The sequence below is a fragment of the Gavialis gangeticus genome, unplaced genomic scaffold (assembly GCF_001723915.1).
Source record: "Gavialis gangeticus isolate Ggan-Ray unplaced genomic scaffold, GavGan_comp1, whole genome shotgun sequence".
In the NCBI taxonomy this organism is placed as follows: Eukaryota; Metazoa; Chordata; order Crocodylia; family Gavialidae; genus Gavialis; species Gavialis gangeticus.
In genome coordinates this window covers 11,364,353-11,384,918 of record NW_017729030.1, presented here as the reverse complement: position 1 = coordinate 11,384,918, position 20,566 = coordinate 11,364,353, and the positions used below count along the sequence as shown (strand labels likewise).

General features: G+C 40.5%; 1 protein-coding gene across 2 annotated transcripts in view; it reads right to left on the bottom strand.

Annotated features, from left to right (window-relative positions):
- The window catches only part of SGMS2 (sphingomyelin synthase 2), a 68,803-nt gene that overhangs the window by 41,744 nt on the left and 6,493 nt on the right, over nt 1-20,566 (bottom strand). For both annotated transcript variants that reach the window (XM_019521944.1, XM_019521945.1), the window contains exon 2: nt 770-862. The gene's annotated coding sequence lies outside the window, so the exon portion shown is untranslated. The remainder of the gene's footprint in view (nt 1-769; nt 863-20,566) is intronic.

Genomic DNA, 20,566 nt, shown 5'->3' with positions numbered 1-20,566 from the left:
TTTTTGTAGTATTTCTTTAAAAAAAAAAGAAAAACACTACGTTAATATAGAGACTATCAAAGCATTTTATTAAAAATAAAGAAATAAGAAATTCAAGATAAGGTCCCCAAAATAAATCTTTGCATGGTACAAAATCCCATCCACTTTTGACACAAAGTCCTTTCACACAGAGTCATTGTACGATTAATTATTCATCACCCACATTCTCAATATGAAACACAAAAGTATTCTGCTGGAAACAACATTACAGTATGAATAATCAGAGCTATTAGCTTAACAGCATATTACTATACAAACTTTTGGCTTCATTTCTTGATATTAAAATGTCTTAAACTACCATCATACAGATTTAGACATACAACTCCCTCAGTCTGTGGACATTGCAATAGCTGTAGTAGCGTCTATTATGGCACAAATATTAGCAAGAAAATGCTTTTAATAAAAACTGTTAAATAACAAATTAATTGATGTGAATGAACCGGAGATGACAATTTTCAGCCACAATTAGAAGTGTTGCATGTCAGAAACCCTCAAAATAAAGAATTTCACAGACAGATCATTATCTCATCTGTTACAGCAGAATTACTACTTTTGTAGCTCAAAAGCACAAATGGGCAATTAAAAAAAAGCTACAATTTGGAACCAAGTCCCTAATTTTGTGTGTGTTAAGAGACTTCCCACAGCTTAGATGATAAACAAGAAAGTCTGCTTTCATAAGGTCAGTTTGTGGGAGCTTCCCCATAATTTTTATATCAAACTTTAACTTTACCTGTACAGAAACGGACAAGGAGAAAAGCAATTCAACATGGCTCTTTCTGAAATGATATACTGAAGTTTGGCAGCAGATTGTTTCCTGTAGAGCCTGTAAGAAAAGAAAATGAGACTAGTTAGCACCTTAAAAATGCTCTATAGTTTTATGACAGAAGCTATGGGGCAGGGTACCAATATTAGTTGTCACTGGTGTGTGCATTTTGAATAATTTTATTTAATAAAAGTTCTAATACTGAAGTCAATTGTTAGGAAATTTCTTTTAAAAAATGTAATGCGATTCTGAACCGTAGCCTGCCACAGTTCATTTTTATTTTTCTGTACACTACAGTTTGGTACTGAAACAGAGGCATGCTATCATAACATTTTATGCATGTGTGCAGTAAAGAAAAGCCTTAATTCACCCTTCTTTCTGATAACCAGAAAAGCTGTAACAAAGAAGTGTATTACAGTCTGGTTGGTGGTTAGTATAAACATTTTGAAAAACAAAGATCTGAACTTGGTAAAACTTCCATAGCAATATTCTCATATTAGTGAACATGTATTACCCATAAAGTACCTTTAACATTTAGTGGGACTATTTATTATTCTTGTTTTTAGCACTACAGAATTAAAAACCCAATAGCAGCTATACAGCTTTTCCATGGTATCAAAATGTGATTAAACAGCACATTAGCAATTTTCCCATCTCAAGCTCCATTCCAAGATGTCAAAAATTAAGCATGAATTTACAGTAACATCTTACTTGGGGGCAGGATGAAATTATTCATTTAAGGAACTGGTTGTTAGAAACTAGGGCCATGTGTAGACAAAGCAAGGGGCATGTGTGCATGACACTTTAAGTGGGCTAAATGCTTTTGCACCGCTTTAATAGTGTTGGTGTTTGTATGCCTTGGCAACCTATTGTGCATTAATTCCAGCCACTGTTTGAAATTCACTGGCATAATGCGCCTTAAATGACTTGGGATGCAGCAAACTAAAACCCACTACAGCCGCAGAGCGAAGCACCAGGCTCCATGCAGCTCCGCAGCTCTGCAGAAAGCCCTGCAGGCAGCCTGGCAGAAGCCTGGGAAAACAGGCACCGCCCAAGAAAAGCGGTGAGCCTCATCTTCCTGTCTGTCTGCCTGAGCTGCACAGGGGCCCAGGGGCTCCACGGCTGTAGTGCCCCCTGGGGCTGCTTGAGCCGAGTGCCTGCTGGCAGATGCCATGGTGGAGGGGGCTGCCGCTGCCACGGAGGGAAGCACCAGTCCCCCCGCAGCCCAGGGACCACACTGCCTGCCAGAAGCTCGCCCTCCCCTTCCCGCCACCAAAGAGGCAGGTAAGTCAGTGAGGTGTGTGCATGACATGGGGGTTTAAATCAGCCCTAAACTGAAGTGGTGTTTTTAAAAACCCTATCCTATTACTCAAAAGGCAAATCAGATAGCTCTATATACTAGCAAACTGTCTTTTATTGCTCAGAGGCAATATAAAGGTAACTCAAAACACACTGCCTCCTAAATTTAACATATAATATGTTGACTGTGACAGGCCTAGAAAGCAGTCATAGCAAGTTAGAACCTGCTTTATTGCTATGGACATACTGAATTCACAATTGTGCAATTTTCACGGAAAAAGGAAAAGAAAAAAAAAAAAAATCGGATGGGCGTTAAAAAATGGTGGACTCGCTGCAAAAAAAAAACTAAACAAAAAACAAGCAAACAAACAATTTGAATTGATTGATTTTGAATTCCTCAAAAATCAAGCTGTAAGCAGCAAAGAGGGCAAGAAACCCTGCAGCCCTGAAACACGATAGGGAGGGAGATGGGGACAGGGCAAATCAGAGGCTGAGCCTGTGACAGCCTCAATTCAGGAACCAGCCTGGGGCCAATCAAGAAGCGGGAAGGTTTTGGCATCAACTTAAAGCACCCACAAGCATGCTGGTACAGCATGCTGCAGCCTGAGGAGGATTCTCCAGCATGACCACTGAAAAGAAATCTTCTAAGATGGCCAAATACGTTTCAGCACTGGACTGTGTAAGACACTAACCTGCAGGGACCTTACATGCAGATAAAGGCAGACTGTTCTGTACCACCTGCAGTACAATCCTGCACATGTAGAGGAGAACCAGCATAGATCCACACTTAGAATCCAAGTCACACAGGAAGCAAAAGGCTGTTGCAGAGGTTAAGAGTCAGAGCAAGAAACAAGCAACCATGCCCTCACTCTTTAAAAGGACCACAGAAAGCAGCCTGGCAAGGGAGAGGTGTTATTTTCCCTCAGAGGCTTTCACAGCAGCATCAAATACCCACTGGAGAAACACAATCACCCAGATTTAGAGGAATTTACCTGAACCAAAACATGTCGAATGATGGCTGTTTTCTAAGTGCCAACAAGCTTCAACAAGACTATCTTCCTGCAGTGATCGCTTCACATGTACAGTCCACAAAGTCTGCATTGGCAAAGTGTGAATCTTTCTCCATTGTGGCTGATGAAGCCATCTGATCCTCAAAATAACTATGTGCTGCACATTTGATTTGTACCAGGGATCTGGACAGATTGTGACCAGCCTGTATTCTTAACAGAGCCAGTCCACACCACATCTGTCAATTTTTCTACTGTCTCAAGGGAAGGTAACTTGTCAGCTACAGCTTAAAAAGTAACAAGATCTCCATATTCCTGTCCAATGATGTCATGTACACGTGCAAGGCTCTCTGATACGCTGCAAGGAATACTGCCCAATGCAGTTCTCGTCACCTGCAATGTGCACCTTGGCCACATCCAGACGAGCATGGCTGTGCGGTATGTGACACCACATACATTTCTGCACTGCAGCACCACATGCCACATGTTCAGCTGTTCTCTGCACTGCAAGGAATTAGCATGGGGGGGGGGGAACCCTAGGTAAGGCTGCTGGGGGCAAGCCCAGTGCTGGCCACCCCCCCTCTACCCCACCTAGGGTAACCTGCCACATGTCAGAGGGTGCATGGCACAGGTGTTCCCTGGGGACAACTGGCAGTGGCACAAGGTGTGCTGTTTGTTGTCCTTGGGGAACCAAATGTCTATGCTCATGTTGATGTGGCCATTCTGTCTTTAGTGAGGTGACATCTGATGCACACAGTTCCCTGATGTAGACAGCTCAGTGTCGTCCTCCAAGAAAGCCTTCAACCACTGTCCAGGTCATAAGGTCCAGTACAGGAAATCCATCACCAATCAAAGTGGGGACTTGCATGCCACTGTGCTGCTGCCACCAGAGCTTGTGTTCACAACGTGGAATTCATGGTTCAGTGCAGTCTGTTACCACGCCTAGCATATACAACACTATCAGCAGTTTGTGAGCAAAGAGCTGGAACTCACACCTAGCATACCATGCATACTTAAACTTTGCAATCTCTTAAGCTGAGGCAACATTCAAGATCAAGTGACGTCTGTGGCTGAAAATGCCACCCAGTTCATGGAGTTTCTAACATGGTTTGAAGGCCAGCAGGCTGTGATCTACCACACAAACACACACAGCTGATGGATTTGGTAAACTGGATCAAAAACAGGGCACCATAAAAACTGTGAAGCTATCCTCATGAAAACCAGTGGAGACAGGAACTGGGCCAGGCAATACCTGTGAAACTGAACTAATACTACAGGTACAACCCGTCACTGCCATCACAGTTAAGTCAATTGGCTGCCTCCTTCCTTAGTGCTGCTCACATTTTGGACCCCAATCAACTGCCTGTTCTGCATTGTGACCCTCAGCTACTGAAATCAATCCCTGGAGGGCAGAACGAGCATGACAACAAACATGCTGCTTACGTGAACTTTGTCAGAGTGCCAGATGCCTGTACTTGCATTCTGGTACTCTGTCCATCTGTGACCAGCTTCCACATCCCTAGACCCCGATGAAACACTGCCCCACCACACCAATAAACTCAGAGTACAGACAAGTGTTCACCCCATAGAGGCAGAGAATGTCAGCAGCAACTGCTGCTGGATGCAGCATGCTAGCATGAATTGCCCTTGCCTCAAGGTTAGCATTCAATTTCAGTAAACTCCTTTTTATAATGTCCTTTATTAATGTGCATATAGTTGCTATTAATTACAATTCATGTTGTATATAGCTTTATTTTAATAATTAAACTCTAAACTGAACTATCTTAAGTGCTTAGATTGCTTAATAACATGTCAATTAATGGCTTCCATGGGTACAGTCAGAGGATTAAGCCCATGGAAGCTATGAAGGGAAACACTGTTAAGCAATTAAGATGTGGTTTGGGGCCATCTGGCAATCTGGGAAAGGCAGGACTTCCGGGGCCCCTTGGCCAGAGGTGCTGGGAGCCTGCCACACTCAGCCTGTGAAAGTGGCAGCTGACCTTGGGATATGCTCACTAAACAAAAAAAAAAAAACCCAACCAGCCACCTCCTCGAGTTCAGCAGATCCCTACCTACTGCCCCCATGTATTCCACAGCCAGGTTGATTTCCCTTTTATCTAATCACTCTCTGGCTGCTTGAGTGAAAAGGGATGAGTGGCTGCAGGATATGGTGACATTCAACAGTAGCTGGAGGCAATAAAAGTACTTCCCCAATCTTTGTAGGTGTGGCTGGAATTCCTCATTCCATTCTTATTACTAAAGAATTACCACTGTAAGTTTATCTAGGACAGTCACTGGCCTCCTGAGCACTGTTTCACTTCACTGTGACAGAATAGTCTATTTCTTCACTTGTTATTTTTATATACTTATGTTGGTTCTTTAACCCCAACTAACTGTTGGCCAGATGTCCATCCTGTCCCACTGCCACCACGGTTAAGATAGAGCCGAATAAAAAGTACACTTTTTATTCGGCTCCATCTCTTGACCCCTCCTTCCCCCAACACAAGCTTCTCAGGTTTAACTCCAGGCTGTATTCTTGGCAGGGGGAGAAAGAGGGGACAGTGAAGAAGGACAATCAGGTACCAGTTTTTTAGTTTATTCCCCTGCCCCGCACCTTTGAGTACTTACCCTTCTGATGCTGCTTCAGAATTAAATATAAATACTGGGCTTAGCAAGTACTACAGAAGTATTTCAGGCCATCAGGCCTCTTCCTGCCCTCAAACAGAGGTCCTTTCCACTCAAGGGTCCATTCTGGTTTTCCTAAGAAGTGAGCAGTGGTTCACAAATGGATTCTTTAGAAGAATGAGACCAGAATTTCCTCTGAGATTCTAGTCTGGGATGTCTGACCTGATATAATTTAGAAGTTACTCTTCAGGAAACCACTTATTTTTAAAGCCAGTTGTGTCATGATTATCTGAGTTCTGGTCCTCCACACACCTTAGGAGAGAACTAGAGGGCAATGCTAGGGGGACAATAATGCAGATCAGGCTGCCTCTGCAGGGGAGGCAGATTATAACCCACACTATGGCTGTATGTTGTGTTTGTGCCCCCCTCCTTTATACTACACCAGGTTTTCCAAAATACCTTGGTTTTCTGCCTAGGATTGCGGGTGGCAGGAAGGTGCCCCTGCCTGGACTGCCAAGAGGGTACCCGAGTTCTCCACAGTATTACTTGCCTCTCCAAATCCCGCAAAGCCTCTCCTCCCTGGGTCTTGGCTGTGAGAAAGCTGAACTTCACCCAAGAACATTCTCAATAAGACACTTGAAAAGGAGAAAGCAAAGCAGGAGGCACACATGCACTTCTTTTCTCTACATGTTGGCTTTATCAGAGGAGCCAACAGGAAAGGTTCTCTTAAAAGGTAAATTGTCCTGGGCACAATGGAAAATTAGATGGATGAGCCTAATAGTAGTTTTTTCTCCAAAAAAACCCCAAACAAACTGTGCAGTAGGAATGTCTCACTGAACTTCTGTGGAGGCAGATAACTTCAGGGGGCAGAAAGGGTTGAAGAGGCAGAAGAGGCATACCTCTGTCACTAGATAGGCACGAGACCTGAAAAATAATTCCAAGTACACAGTTAAACAGATCTGTGGATATTTACATGATGAATATCAAAACGGATACCTCAGAGCTAACTGGACTTTTACAGGTACTATGAGCTCAGATCAAAAGTCAAGCAGAAAAAAGACAAAGAAGAGAGACAGCCAGTTCTAACATCCAAAAGGGAAACCTGTACAATGTTCACTAAAAAGAAGAGCAGAGATTGATCTGAAAGGACCAAAAGGCAAAAGTAGAAATGAAATTGTTCTTCCCTTGCCCCCATTGATTTGACTAATGCTACCACAGAGAAAAGAGGGCTAAAGGACAGAAGTAGCAATGCTAGTAGGAAAAGGGATCACTGCTAGACATTGTATGTCTAATCTACAGGCAGATCCAGGATTTTGTAAAGGGCGGTGCAGAAGCAGCCATCACCACTGCAGGGGTTGCTGTACCCCATGCTCCCAGCCCACCAGGGCACACAGACCATGCTACAGGAACAATAGCTGGGGATTTTTAAGTTAGTGAATCAGGTAAGAATCCTAACCCTCTGCCCTCTTGCTGCACCCGCCCCCTCATGCTCAGTGGCACTTCTGCTCCCCTCCTTCTCCTGCCTGCCACTGTTCAGTCCCCAGCTGACCCAGAGGTAAAGGGAGCAGGCTTGTCAGGGAGGGGAGAAAACACATTATTGAGCACAAAAAGGAAAGGATGACGTGGAATTTTTACCCTGCTTTGATAACTTAATAAAAAGTCCCCAGCTGCTGCTCCCAAGGCAGGGTCTGAAGGGGAGAGCAACCGCACTACTGTACACCCTCTGGATCCACCCACCCCTGGTCTAATCTAAACAAGTAGGTCAAAATAATAAAGGTTAAAGAGAGTGGCCAACTAATTTTAGTGATGCTATAAGGACGAGAAAGGACTTGTGAGCAAAATTTTAATTTCACCTCAAAATAAAGCACTGGCAAAGAGATGTCCTATAACTTTCTGTACTATATGTGAAGGACTTGTAACAAATGGAGACTGAGGGAAAGGGACAGAAACTAAAAGAACATCTGCAATATTTAAACACGTTAGCCATGACTCAGACATGAAAGGGAGATGGTTTATATTGACAAGTACAAATTTTCTGTCCACAACTAAAAATGAAGAATAATGGCCTTTAATTCACTGAACCACATCATCACACAGAAGCATCACAACAAATGCTGAACTCTGCCATTACAACATTTGTATTTTTAGATGAATTATATTATCTAGGCCAGCATCTACAATGACATTTTATTGGAAACACTCTCTAGAGTATCTTGCCTCATAAAAACATGCGTATCTATAAGTATGCATTTCAGGAACTCTCAGGCACTCTTTAACAATGACTAGATTACAAGTTATATAGATCTCAAATCAGAATACCAACTAGCTTAGCTATGAGGGTAGGCTTTTGTAATAGCAAGGATTATGAAAGCATCATCAATATACATATTGTAAGATGGGTTGTTTTTTGTTTTTTTCTTTTTGAAGATGTCTAGAAACACTGACAATTTCAGTTCCTCAGTAAGCATCTTTAACAGCTTGTTTCCTGTCATTCTGTTGCAGTCAGCCATACAGCTCTGATAGAGCTCTACAGCTCTTAAACCAGCTTTTCTTTCTGTGATATCACAATGAGGTTGTGCACTTATGCTAATGTCTTTACAGTCAGTCTTAGAAAAGTTTGCAATATTAAAAAAAATTAGCATTACTAAATTAGCATAGGAAAAAATCATCATAATGGGATGAACCTTGGAGAACATACACTGTTTAAACTCCTGGGTCCGAAAAGTAGAGCTGCAGCACTTCTGTTATGCAATTCTTTGGTTTTTTTAGACCTGTCCTCGCTAATCCAACATCCTCTACATCCTACCATGTTCCTAGTTAAAATCTCCCTACCCTCCAACTGCATATTGTTGCTCCTTGGCAGATGTCACTATCTAGATGGTGCTCTCGCTCAAGAATTTCCTTCCAGCTTTCGTATCCATTTATTCAAACCAAAAAGACTCATTATGAAAGAGTGGCCATTCAGCACAGGAACCATATTTTTTTGTTGACAAATTAAACAATTGCAGGCAAAAAATACTGTTCTTCATTATAATAGTATACAACATCTGACAAATAACTATTTCTTTCAAAATCCTGCCTCAGAGAAAAGAAAGGAAAAAAGGAGAGACATCCTCAACAGGATTTTCAGACAAAAGGATTTTCAAACCATTTTAATAGAATATGACCCTGTTAGGGATTGTCTTGTCCAACCCCCTGCTCAAAACTAGATGACCTCCTGAGGCCCCTCCCAACCATCATGTTCTAGGATTCTGCGGTTTCATCTCTAATCAATCCCATTAGCTTAGCTTGTACACTTAATAGCCTATGCTTATTGTCCTATGATTAAATCAGACTTCAGAATTTTAGTACCACGCCTGGAAGTGAAAAAAGCAAGCAAAGAAACCCAGTTCTCGGTACTATCTTAATTTTTATTGTCATACATGTGTCTAATTCTTATTCTGACACTATATATTAAATCAAGTCACATGTCACCTGATTGTGGCCTGCATACCAGTTTGACACCTGACAATGTGGTTAGTTGCTTGTATTTAGAGTTTATAAGCATAGCTAACAACTGAAAAGTTTTTGAAGTACAAGAAAAAGTTGCCATAAAGCCAGAATCACTAGCAGGATGCATAAGGGCAATTTTGTGAGTGCTTGTGTTTCCAAAACAACTTGTGGCCTGTTTGTAAACGGGTTACATTTCAAGCTAATGTAAATCTTAAACATTATAAACCAACTACATACTAGTTTGATTATGATTACCTTTATAATACTCCGAACACAGCACTTCCAGATTAAAGCGGTTAAGCATACACGTGATACAAAATACAAGTTGGATAGTTTCAACATTTCTTTTTGTGGAGGAACCTGCTACAATGATAGCAGGGATGGAACACAAGTGCCTCCAAATATAAATCAAAATCCCAGAGGACCACACCTTGGGAAAACGAGCAACAAAAACAGATAATAAAATTTGCAAATTTTTCAATAACTGGTGTGCAACATTATTTGCCAACACGTCTTCTGTAAAGAGGTTCCAAGAAGCAATTAATTATTTTTTAAGAACTTAAAAAGGGACTAAATAAAGACTGTAGTCCCATATAGATTTCATAGACATTAGGGCTGGAAGGACCTTGCGAGATTGTCAGTTCCAAACCCCTGTCCAAGGAGCAGGAAGTCAACTGGGGTCAGATCACCCCAGCAAGATAAACATCCAAGTGTTTCTTAAAGGAATCCAGAGTAGGTGCTTGGTCCACTTCTGGGAAGCATCTATTTCAGACTCTGGTGACTTGGATGGTAAAGAAATTTTTCCTTATGTCTGGTCTAAAACAGTCTTCCAGAAGTTTGTGACCACAAGCCTCGTCTTCCCCTGGGGTGCCCTGGTGAACAGATGGTTTCCCAGTTCCTGATGCACACCCCTAATATACCTGAATGATACCATACGCCTCCTGCACTGGAAGGGAAAAAAATTTTTCTGTTTATTACTAAAGTAATTCTCCTCTAAAAACAGAAGAGATTCAAAACTGCATTTCAGCCTTGTAGCTTTTTTCTGGGATGGTGGGGTGGAAGAGGATAGGAGAGAGCATAAAAATCACATAAAACATAAAATCAGTCACTTTCTAGCTATGTTCCATTTTCCATTTCATTTTGAAAGAGCCTTTTTTCAAGTTTCTGCCAATAAGCTGGTTACCATTAGTCTTATTTTTCCTACATACACACTTTTTAAAGTCTTGTTTATTTTCAATGAGAGGCAGCTGACTTTGCTTTCCAAATCATAGCCCAAAAAACTCGACAAAAAGTATACATATACATGATGACAAAAACAAAAATGCTTTATGCAGACTGTCTCTGTACCACTTCAGTTGGGCAATAAGCTTATTTTAGCCTTACTTTTAAGCTTATAAGGGCCAGGTTCTATCCTCAATTAATCTTTAATGAAGTCAATGGGAATCACACAGCTGTTGTCAAAAATTAAACACTTGCATTTGCAAGCTCTTAGTGAAGTAAATGGGAACCAAGCTCATGCTTCCAAGAATATTTCACCATAAGTGTTTAGTCAGATATTAGTTACAGAACATCTTAACCGCCTAGTTTAATTTCCCCTGAAGCCAAAGTAAAGACTTCATTGGGAACCGAATCAGGAGCTTAATACACATGTATTAAACAAAGATACATACATACATACATACATATATGAGACAGAGAGATTTTAGCTATATATATGAGCTAATTTTGCAATTTTTAAATTCACATTGCCCATTAGAAGATCTACATCATTCACAGCCCTAAATAATCAGTTCTTATAATGTAACCCTGAAACAGATAAGTTATCAGCAAGTCCAAAGGTGCAAGTATGAATTAAGCCAATTAAAACTTATAAGCCTGTACTTCTGAAAGTTACATTTCTAAGCTAGAAAATAGGTAGCTCCCCAAGTTAAATGTGCTTTATTCTTTAAAACTGTTGTGGTATCAAAATTTAAGAAAGCCCTGATAATTGGTAAAAAATTGAGTTACATGACCGTCCAATGATACAGACAGTAATCGTGTCTTTAGCCCTGCCAAGACAATAATGCAGCATTTCAATTTCAAAAACGCCTCTGAGGCAGCAGCGATGGGAACACTTTGCTTCAATACAGTCTGTGTTCAGTCTCAAACTGAGACACGGGCAATGGTATTTGGCACTCTCATAAAGCATCTACCAACAGCAAGAGCTGTTTCCCATTTATAAGGCTGAGGTGGGGGAGGGACATAAGGATCAGGAGCAAGCTGGAAATCACTGAAAGAGGAAACATTACACAGCCACCCACCAAATGTACATTACACTGTGCCCTTCATATGTGAAAAGGACTTCAATGACCATGAGGCATGACCTTCACTACTTTTATTTCTCTTTAATAGCCACTATGTTCTTGATATCACACAGGAAGTCTGTACAATTGGTCCACTAATCAGCTGCAATGTGTCAATGCAAGCAGGATCTTGGGTGTGTGCATCTGTAAACAATTTGTCATTGATAGTATTTGTCATTGGTCATTTAATATAACCAAAACCAACTCTGAGACACCTTTCAGTATTCACTGGATGCCAGCTTAAGATTCTTGGTGTGTTCAGATGAAGGAGCTTTCTACAGCTCTCAACACCTAAAATCTCAGATAAGCTTTTCAAGAGGCAAGCAGTGAAAACAGATGAACTATTAATTAACAGAATGTCACCCAAAAACAACATTCTTCAAATACTAAAGTACCTGTCTGAGCTTATCTCTAGGGCATTCAGAGATCTGGGTTCTATACTGCTCTCTCCACCAGTGATGTCCTGTTTCATCTTGGACAAGTTGTTTTCCTCCCTATACTAAAAGCATACTGCCCTATTTCACAGGAGAAAATCAGAATAAAACTGTATTTATATATTACAGCACAAGAAGAAATCTGAGGCCATTGAGACAAATCCCTGACACTCACAAGCAACCATTTGTTCAAAGCGGTCCACAAGAACAAATACTCCAGACCTCTTATACATCACAGTCACTTGATTTTAAATAAATAAAATTACAAGCCATAGGAAAAAAACAGGAGAGACAAGCACATGCCTAATGTCTCTCTCACTGAAATAGTTGGAAATTGTTTAGGTAAAAAAATATACTCAGTTCCAGGAAATGGTCCATACTCCATTCTATAGACCAGGGCCTTCTCCCCATAAACAAAAACTCACCCAAGCCGCTATAAGAGGCCAAATAGTGCAGATAACGAATCTGGGGAATGGGAGAAGGGAAGAAAAAGAAACTTCTTTCTAGACCCCACAGGTTACTAACAAAAGCCTTTAAGGAATGTTTTACGTAAAACTTCCCACGTATGCAGGAAACCTAGATAGAGAAATCATACTCCTGCCCAACTGGTTTTGCTAACTAGACAAGCAAAACTCTTTTACTCATAAAATAGGCTATTAAGCTAATTATGGGAATGGAAAACCTCTCTTTGCATTTGTTCCAGTTTAAAATATATATATTTTTAACATATATGACCAGAACTGTGCACAGTTCTTTAAATGGGGCCTTACCAGTGCCTTATACATTGGTATTAAAAATTGCTCAAAAAGTGGTACCAATATTTTCTGCCTCCACTAAGAATACAGTGTCTAACACATGATAGAATTGCATTAGCTTTCTTCACAGGAATGCTACGCTGGAAGCCATGATCATCCTGTCATCAAACACATGCGGCCACCCCCGCATTCCCTATCCACACACCTCTTGTTATAGTAAAAGTTTTAAATGTATGACCTGGCACATACTATTGTTATGAAGCATAAATTTAGGTAACCTGTATACTGTTTACAGTGGTTGTCAACTGGCATGCCACAATCCTCCTTCAGGAGCCTCAATGCCGGGTAAAACTCCCTGTGTATGCTCCTGTTGCCTTCAGGCTGTGATCAGCCTAAAGCAGGCAGGAGCTAGCTGGGTCCTAGGCCCTTCCAAGTCCAGCCCCTCCTCCTACACTCCTCAGAAACAAAGGCACACAAGACAGCTCCCCTGGCACACCTGTTTCCAGGAGGAGCATAGGAGGGACAGGACCAGGAAGGGCTACACAGCATGAGGCAGCTCCTGCCTGGTTGATCACAGCCCTAATGCAGCAGGTGCACATGCACATGCCACAAGGTGGCTGTGCACCACTTGCAGGGCAATTTTATGTGGGAGGCAGCAATAACCAGTTGAGAAGCTCTGAGGTAAACTAAAGCAGCATCAACAGTGCTTCTCAACCAGGGAAGATGCTACATTCAAAAAAAGTTGTGGACGGGTGCCCTGACTGACAAGGTTGAGAACCAGTGCCTTAAAACAACATTTTGGATAGGTTGAACTGTAGGTTGAAAACACATTGATCCCCAACATGACCTAAGTGCAGCAGCCTAGCACTGTGGGTACCTGGGGCAAAGTGGAAGTGGCAACTTCTGGTTCTCAATCACAACTGTGATCATGAACGTGCAGCCACATTTCTTCATCCCCTCCCTTTCAAGTTGGTGCCTGGGACAGTTGCCCCCACCACCCCTGTCCTTGTTACGCCATTGTCTAAGCATGTTCTACTATCTGGTTTTCTCTACCAAATAGTTCACCAATAGGAAGAAAATTAGATATTAATACCATGAAGGAGAGAATGCGTGCACACACACATTTAAGACTTTCAAATTTTACCTTCACTTCAGGTTACAATAGCAGCAGGTTATAACATCTTACCCGTAACTAAGATATCACTGAACTATGTTAGATTAAAGGAATTTTTGCACTGGGAAGTGACAGGAAATTGTATGATAAACTTTTACAATGTATGAATTAATCACTACAGAAAGTGATAGTAATAACAAGTGACCTAGCATCTATAAAGTTTACTGCCTCATTTAAAGCTTTACAGTTTTTATAGGCAAAACAACTAAAATTCAGGCAAACCAAAGTATTTTGGACTTTTTTGCACAGTCATTGGAATTGAATAAGATTAGAGAATGGGTTAAATTAACTTTATAGGCTTCCTGACTGTTTTGCTCATTTGTTTGGCTGGCTTCAAAACAGCCAAAGGAAGTATATTTTCATATTGCCTTCCACAGTGGCTAAGGAGGCGGGCAGACAGGATAAACAAACCTTCCCTAACACCATCACCCTTTTCATAAAAACTGGGACGTACTTGCCTTTCTGCTCTACCACTAACTCTTTGTATTACCCTACACAGGAAAGCTACAGCAATATAAAGTACAATTTTTAAGATCAGTTTTAAACTGAAGTTTTGTCACACTCATTTCAATTTAAAAAGTAAACCAAATAGGATTGGTTTAATTTAGGAACTGGCACAATACAGAATCAATTTGGGGCAATCTTGAGCAGAAAGAATTATCCACAAGTTTTTTGCATCATCCAAACTAGATCAAAACATATTTCTTATATAGACAAGACTATCTTCAGTCCCAGTACCTTCAATGAAGCAGGCAGGCAGAAAAGCAAAATGATAACCTGTAGTGACAGACTACTATATCAGTAGTCACATACAGAGGGGCAGCTAGCTGAGTTGGTCCTAGGTTTTTCACTCAGAGCAGTGCCATGTGACAGGGGAAAAACTGAATCGGGGGGCATGAACTCAGTGGGAATGGAAAACTGGTAGACTTCAGTGGCAGGGAAGGCTCACTTGAAGCAGCAGATAACAGTATAGTAGGTACTGGTATTAAAACAACACCCATGGCCTCATTTGGGATTAGGATCCCATGATACAGATGTTACAATACAAATGTTAGACTGTGCTGCAAAGAATTTATAATATGAATAGATACAAATGCAATAGATAGCTCCAGAATAATGTGGTAAAGGGGGTGAGGAGCAACTGCAGTATGGATACAAAGCTTGATATATTAAGCAAGTAGAGTTTGAAAGCTTCGTGGTTCAACCAACTTCTTTTCCTAACCATTTTAATAAACGATTTTAGTAGCAAAGTCCAAGGCATTTGCACATGTTTACAGCTAACTTCTTGTCCATTTCAGTGACTCAGCTGGCTAAATTTAAGGATTTACAAGCACCTAGACAAGTTTTGTTTACGAAGAAAAGTGACTGGGAGAGGCACTACCCTTAAGGACACATTGGTCAACACAGTGAGAAACAACTTGCCAGTTCTGTGCCCCGGGGCAGCGACTGCACAGTGCAGAAGCAGCAGCTGGAGGAAGATGTCACCTTTTTATTTTATTTTGCTGCCTATGCTTTTGTTGAACAGCTATTTAAACACCAATTTTCAGTGGCAAAAATAGGAGGTGGCATTCCCCCCACCAGGCACTTTGCAGCAGCAGAGCTCTGACCACTGTTCCTGTCCCATGTGCCTCTGCTGTTGCTCTGTCTTCCCAGATGCTGGAGCTATAGAGCTGGAGCCGCTGCAGGGAGGGCGCAGGGTTACCATTAGTATAGGTATGAGGGAGGACAGAAGTAAGGCAGCCCCCAGCTCCATTCCGGCACTCTTCTCCCTTACCCCTCTTTAAGCAGCACCCACACTTGTATCCCACTTACTCACCATAGCTACGCTACTGGGTCACTATACTTCCAAACTATTTTTTTTAGGACTGGACTGAAATAGTAACTTTGGATGGCTGTAGACATGAAGGGATGCTGCTCTAATGCACTGTAATTACAGCATGTTGGAACAGACTCTATTAATTGTGTCTGCTGGAGTGTGCCAATTAGTGCGCTCCAGCAGCCTCCGTGTCTCATGTATTCAGCATCCCCACACTTCAAAATGGCAATGGGGGTGTTTTACTTACAGCTTTTCTTGATAGCAAGAAAGCACAATGGTACTTCACCAGGCATAACACAGATTATTACAAACACCTTATGATGATCATACTTACTCTTTTGCAAGAGGGGAAGGGAATAATAATAATACTAGTACAAGGAATTTCTTGTCTCAGAACTGTCCAAGGCTTAAATTAGAGGTTTGGACAACTGAGCTATAAACTTTGCAAAAAGAACAGAAAAATGCTTGAAGTAATGCAAGGGAATCATCTTGTGAGGCTGTTGTACATACTACTCTCAGTATTACAAGACAGGTGCAATCTGACAGGACCTACTATTAAAACTTGTAAGAGGATCTATACATAATTTTGAAACTTCCAGTAAAGGGGAGGGTGGGGCAGGAAGCTGCAGTGAATCACTTCAAGACCACAGGCATCTAATCAGCTCCTTAAGACTCAGAAATCCTTTAGGCGTCCCCAGGACCTTTGGGAACACCAATTTCATAAAGTATTATAGCTTAGGTAAAGGAAATTTTAAATAAGTATGATGAGGTTCATTGTACTTCATGTCAGTGATCATAAATATTTGCTAAGAGAATTTTTTTGTTAGCAAGATTGTTACAGCTACATTATTTTGTATTATTATAGATGCTATGTAGACACACTTTAGCAGTCTGTGCCAATAGTAATGATGATAGTGCAAACAAAGATATGCCTAAACAGTAGAGAGATGACCGTTATTAAAAATCACAGGGCAACTACTAAAATAGTACTATGCTTAAGCAGTTCTCTCATCAGGTGCAGATGTGAGCAGACAGCAGTATCAATCTTTAATAATGTTTTAGCTCTTCAAGTCTCTCAGCATCTGCTGGGACAGTCGTGCCTGGATGTCTGCGATTCTTAATGTTTTGCAGCATCTTCTGGGACAGTAGTGTCCATGGTACAATAATTCTCCCAGCAGATACGGATCTGCAAAGACAGTAGTGTCTGTGTTATATTAATCTTCCCAGCATCTGCTAGGACTACTGTAGTATTGCATCCATACCAAATGAACTGTCACAGCATCTGTATTGTCCATCCTTCATGAATACTGTGAAAGTGTTTTGTAAGCTAATAACCTAAAAAAGCATAAATTAAATAAAAACCACACATCTTGTGTGTCATCTCAATTTAAGTCCCAAATTAGACAGAACTAAAAATAATTTCTCCAAAAAATTGTTTGGAGAAATACGCAGACTAAGGAACATGCAGATAAACAGGTAACTTATAAAAAAAGACCCTGCTCATGTGAGGTTAAAACAAAAAAAAAAACCCAAAAAAACAATCTTCACCTTTCGCAACACCTAAAATATTAATAAAAAACAGAAGTGATCTTGAACACATTATTTTTCCTTCGTTTTGCATAATGCTCAGCATGCAACAGAGATAGACTATTAATTGTATTTGCACTGAATTTACCTGACAAAAATAGTAGTTCTTAGGAATGAGGATTAGATTTCTTCCTGGTGGCCCAAACCTGTACTTCCTACATGGACACTTCCGTTTAACTACTGATGCTCTGGGGTGTCAACTGCCTTAAGTCACATTATTAGTATCTGTCTTTGTTGTCAGGCAAAATGGTTTTAGGCATACAGAAATGGAATTTGAAACTTCAGGTATGATTTAATTCTGGCTGTTTGATGATGGCCAGTGACAGCTCTATCACAAATAACATATACTACATCAAAGCATTTGGTGAACTGAAGCAAGCAATTCTTTTAGGATTTGCAAACCTAACTGCATGCGACTTGACAGTCTCTCTCCTTATTATATACATCTACAAAGAAGTATTTGCCACCGATTATATACTAGGAAAACTGTAAATTGGCTCGCTAGAGAATCACTCTTTTTTGTGTCTGATAAGAGAACAAGAAGTCTTTCAGAAAAAAACGTATCCACATGATTTTCTACTCTTAAGTTTCAAAGAACCTATATCAAGTGAAACTCTGAATTATATAGAAATTATTTTTCTTCTAAATTTTGCTATCAAAGTATGATTATATATAATGACTGGGCCTAATCAAGCAATCTTTCTGCACACAGAGCTCCCATTGAAGTCAAAGGGATATTTCAGTGCGGACTGATTGCAGGGTTAGGCCAAAAGAGGGTGCATAAAAGGACTTAAAAAAGAATACTTAAGAATACTTAAAAAGAATACAGTGAGTATTATTAAAGCACACAAATCCAAAATGCTAATTTAGAACGTGTCTCGCAATGAGAACCTAAATAGAATTATGCTGTTGACATCGAGTGAGATAAGGCAAAATTTCAGTGTAGACCGGTGATTCTCAACCCATGTGCTGTGGCGCCTTGGAATACCTTGAGACCCTGTCACAGGTGCTCTAGAGTACCTAACAATGGTAGTACTATTGTTTAGGAGTGCAAACTGGATTTACAAGATAAATATCTGAGTTTAAAACAGGAATCCAGAGTGTTAAAAACATTCTAACCTGCTGTGGTCTTTCTGAGTTTTTTTGACCACAGAAAAAAAATAGAGCAATTCTTCTGTTGCAAAGGAGTAAAAACTAAGAACTGGCATTTTCCAAGGGATGCCTTGAGTCTAACAAGGTGGAGAGTTTAGCACAAGATGTTTTTATGAACTGAAATGAGTGGGAGAACCAACACAGCAACCAAGATTAAAAAAATTGGGACTTTATTCACAAAGCTAAGAGAAAGCTGCTATTGGAAAAAACCCTTGTGGTAACACTTCGAAATAAAAGAAGTGAGAATTTTACTTATACTAAAAATCATAATGCTTCATATACGTTCTTCTGTGCTACACAGGTTCATTTCAAAGATTGGTCCCTTCTTAGTCCGTTAGTACATGAAGATGATCACTTTTGAAAGAGCCTTAACTCTCACCAGATGCCCTTCTTCTTACTAGATGCTGATACCTGTAGTTCCATCTTTCAGTTATTAGGATAACAGAACTGGCTCTCCGATAGCTGTCATTAAAAGGCTCCATTTTCATTAAAAGTTGTATGGATAGTTGTAAAAATTATGGACTGGACTTCCATTAAGAAGTCTTATCAAGAACACAAAAGATCCCATCCCTTGCCCACAGAAGATTCCCACTGACCACACTGGATCAGGCCTTTGATTATATGCAAGCTAGACAGAGGCTAAACCCTATCCAGAGTTACGGGAAACAGAAATTAAATTATTAAAGGTTATACAGACATACAACAATTTAAGGTGGGGGATGGAACTTGATAGTAAAATACTTCAACAACCAAACATGCAAACAACCATAAATGACTTTTACAGAAGCCCTGCCATCTCCTCCAAATGCAAGACCCCTACAAAAGAAAAATACAATCTGTTCAACCTTCTATCAATTAAATAATGTGTTTTACTTTGAGAACTCAAGTATTAATGCTTCTCTAGGCCCAAATCCTAAAAGGTAGTATGAAAAGTTAACCAGGTGCATAAGTGCTATTAAGCTACTGTCTTTAAATTAACATTTCAAAATTATATTTATAGAATTTTAGTCTGCTGAGAAACTTTCACTGAGGAACAAACCTGACAGACATCTTTAGAATAGATTTTCCCCTCCTAGTATCAAATACAAGCTGTTCACTAGATTGTGAGTTCTGAATATATAAAAAGGTTGGCTGGCTTGTTTTTTTTTTCTAAAATGAAAAGGTTAAACAATTCAAAATGGGATCATCAGCAAAAAAAAAAAAAAAGGGAGCGCGCAGGAGAGCCCCCAGCTCCTGTAGTGCAGCCCTTCAAAATTATAATCTACTTGCTTTATTGTTGGCGGGGGGGGAAGAGTTAACTGCTACCAAGAAATCACATTTTGATCCATCGCTCTTAAGCAAGAGCTACTTTTCACAAGGATTCCGAGTTGAATTTTACCCAACGTGGCAAGCATCATAAGAAAGTGTTCAGCCACCAAGCCTCAAAGTTTAGTGCATTTTTCAAAGTTCAGAAAAAGTTGTGTCCTGCCCCTGCTTCTGCAGAATGGCCAGGTCCTGGTGGGAGCAAGAGCTGATCTTTAAAAAACTAAAACCTACTGTAGTTCAGTTTTTTTTGCTTTTTTTTTTTTTGTACATGACATAAGGGAAGGGGGGGGGAGTTGTAAGAACTTTTAAGTTTGTTAAGTCTGTTGCTCCAATAAACACATAGAAAAGGGGCTCGCTACAGCCCCTGCATAACGACAGGTATCCAGGTTGAACAGTCATTTCTACCCAGCACAACGTTGCCAATCTTCACTCCCTCCTATATGCCTGACGAAGGCCAAGCGTGCCCGAAAGCTTGCAAATGAATGGCTTGCAAATATCCAGTTAGTCTTATAAAACCTATCGCCTCTTCTACAAGTTTGGACTCCTTTTGGATAAAGATGGTGCCTCTTTACTGCTGATCTAAATGTGTTCCCTGCAGCATATTGCCAGTTGACCTGTAACCAGCTTGTCCGCTTGGCTCCTTCCTTTTTCTTCAAAAGTAGAAATGACTTGGCAGAGGCAAAAAAAAAAAAAAAGGCAAAGCAGGGAATAGCCTTTAATAGGCATGACTGTCAGACAACTCAGAAATGGAAAAGATAGACCTATGAGAGAACAAT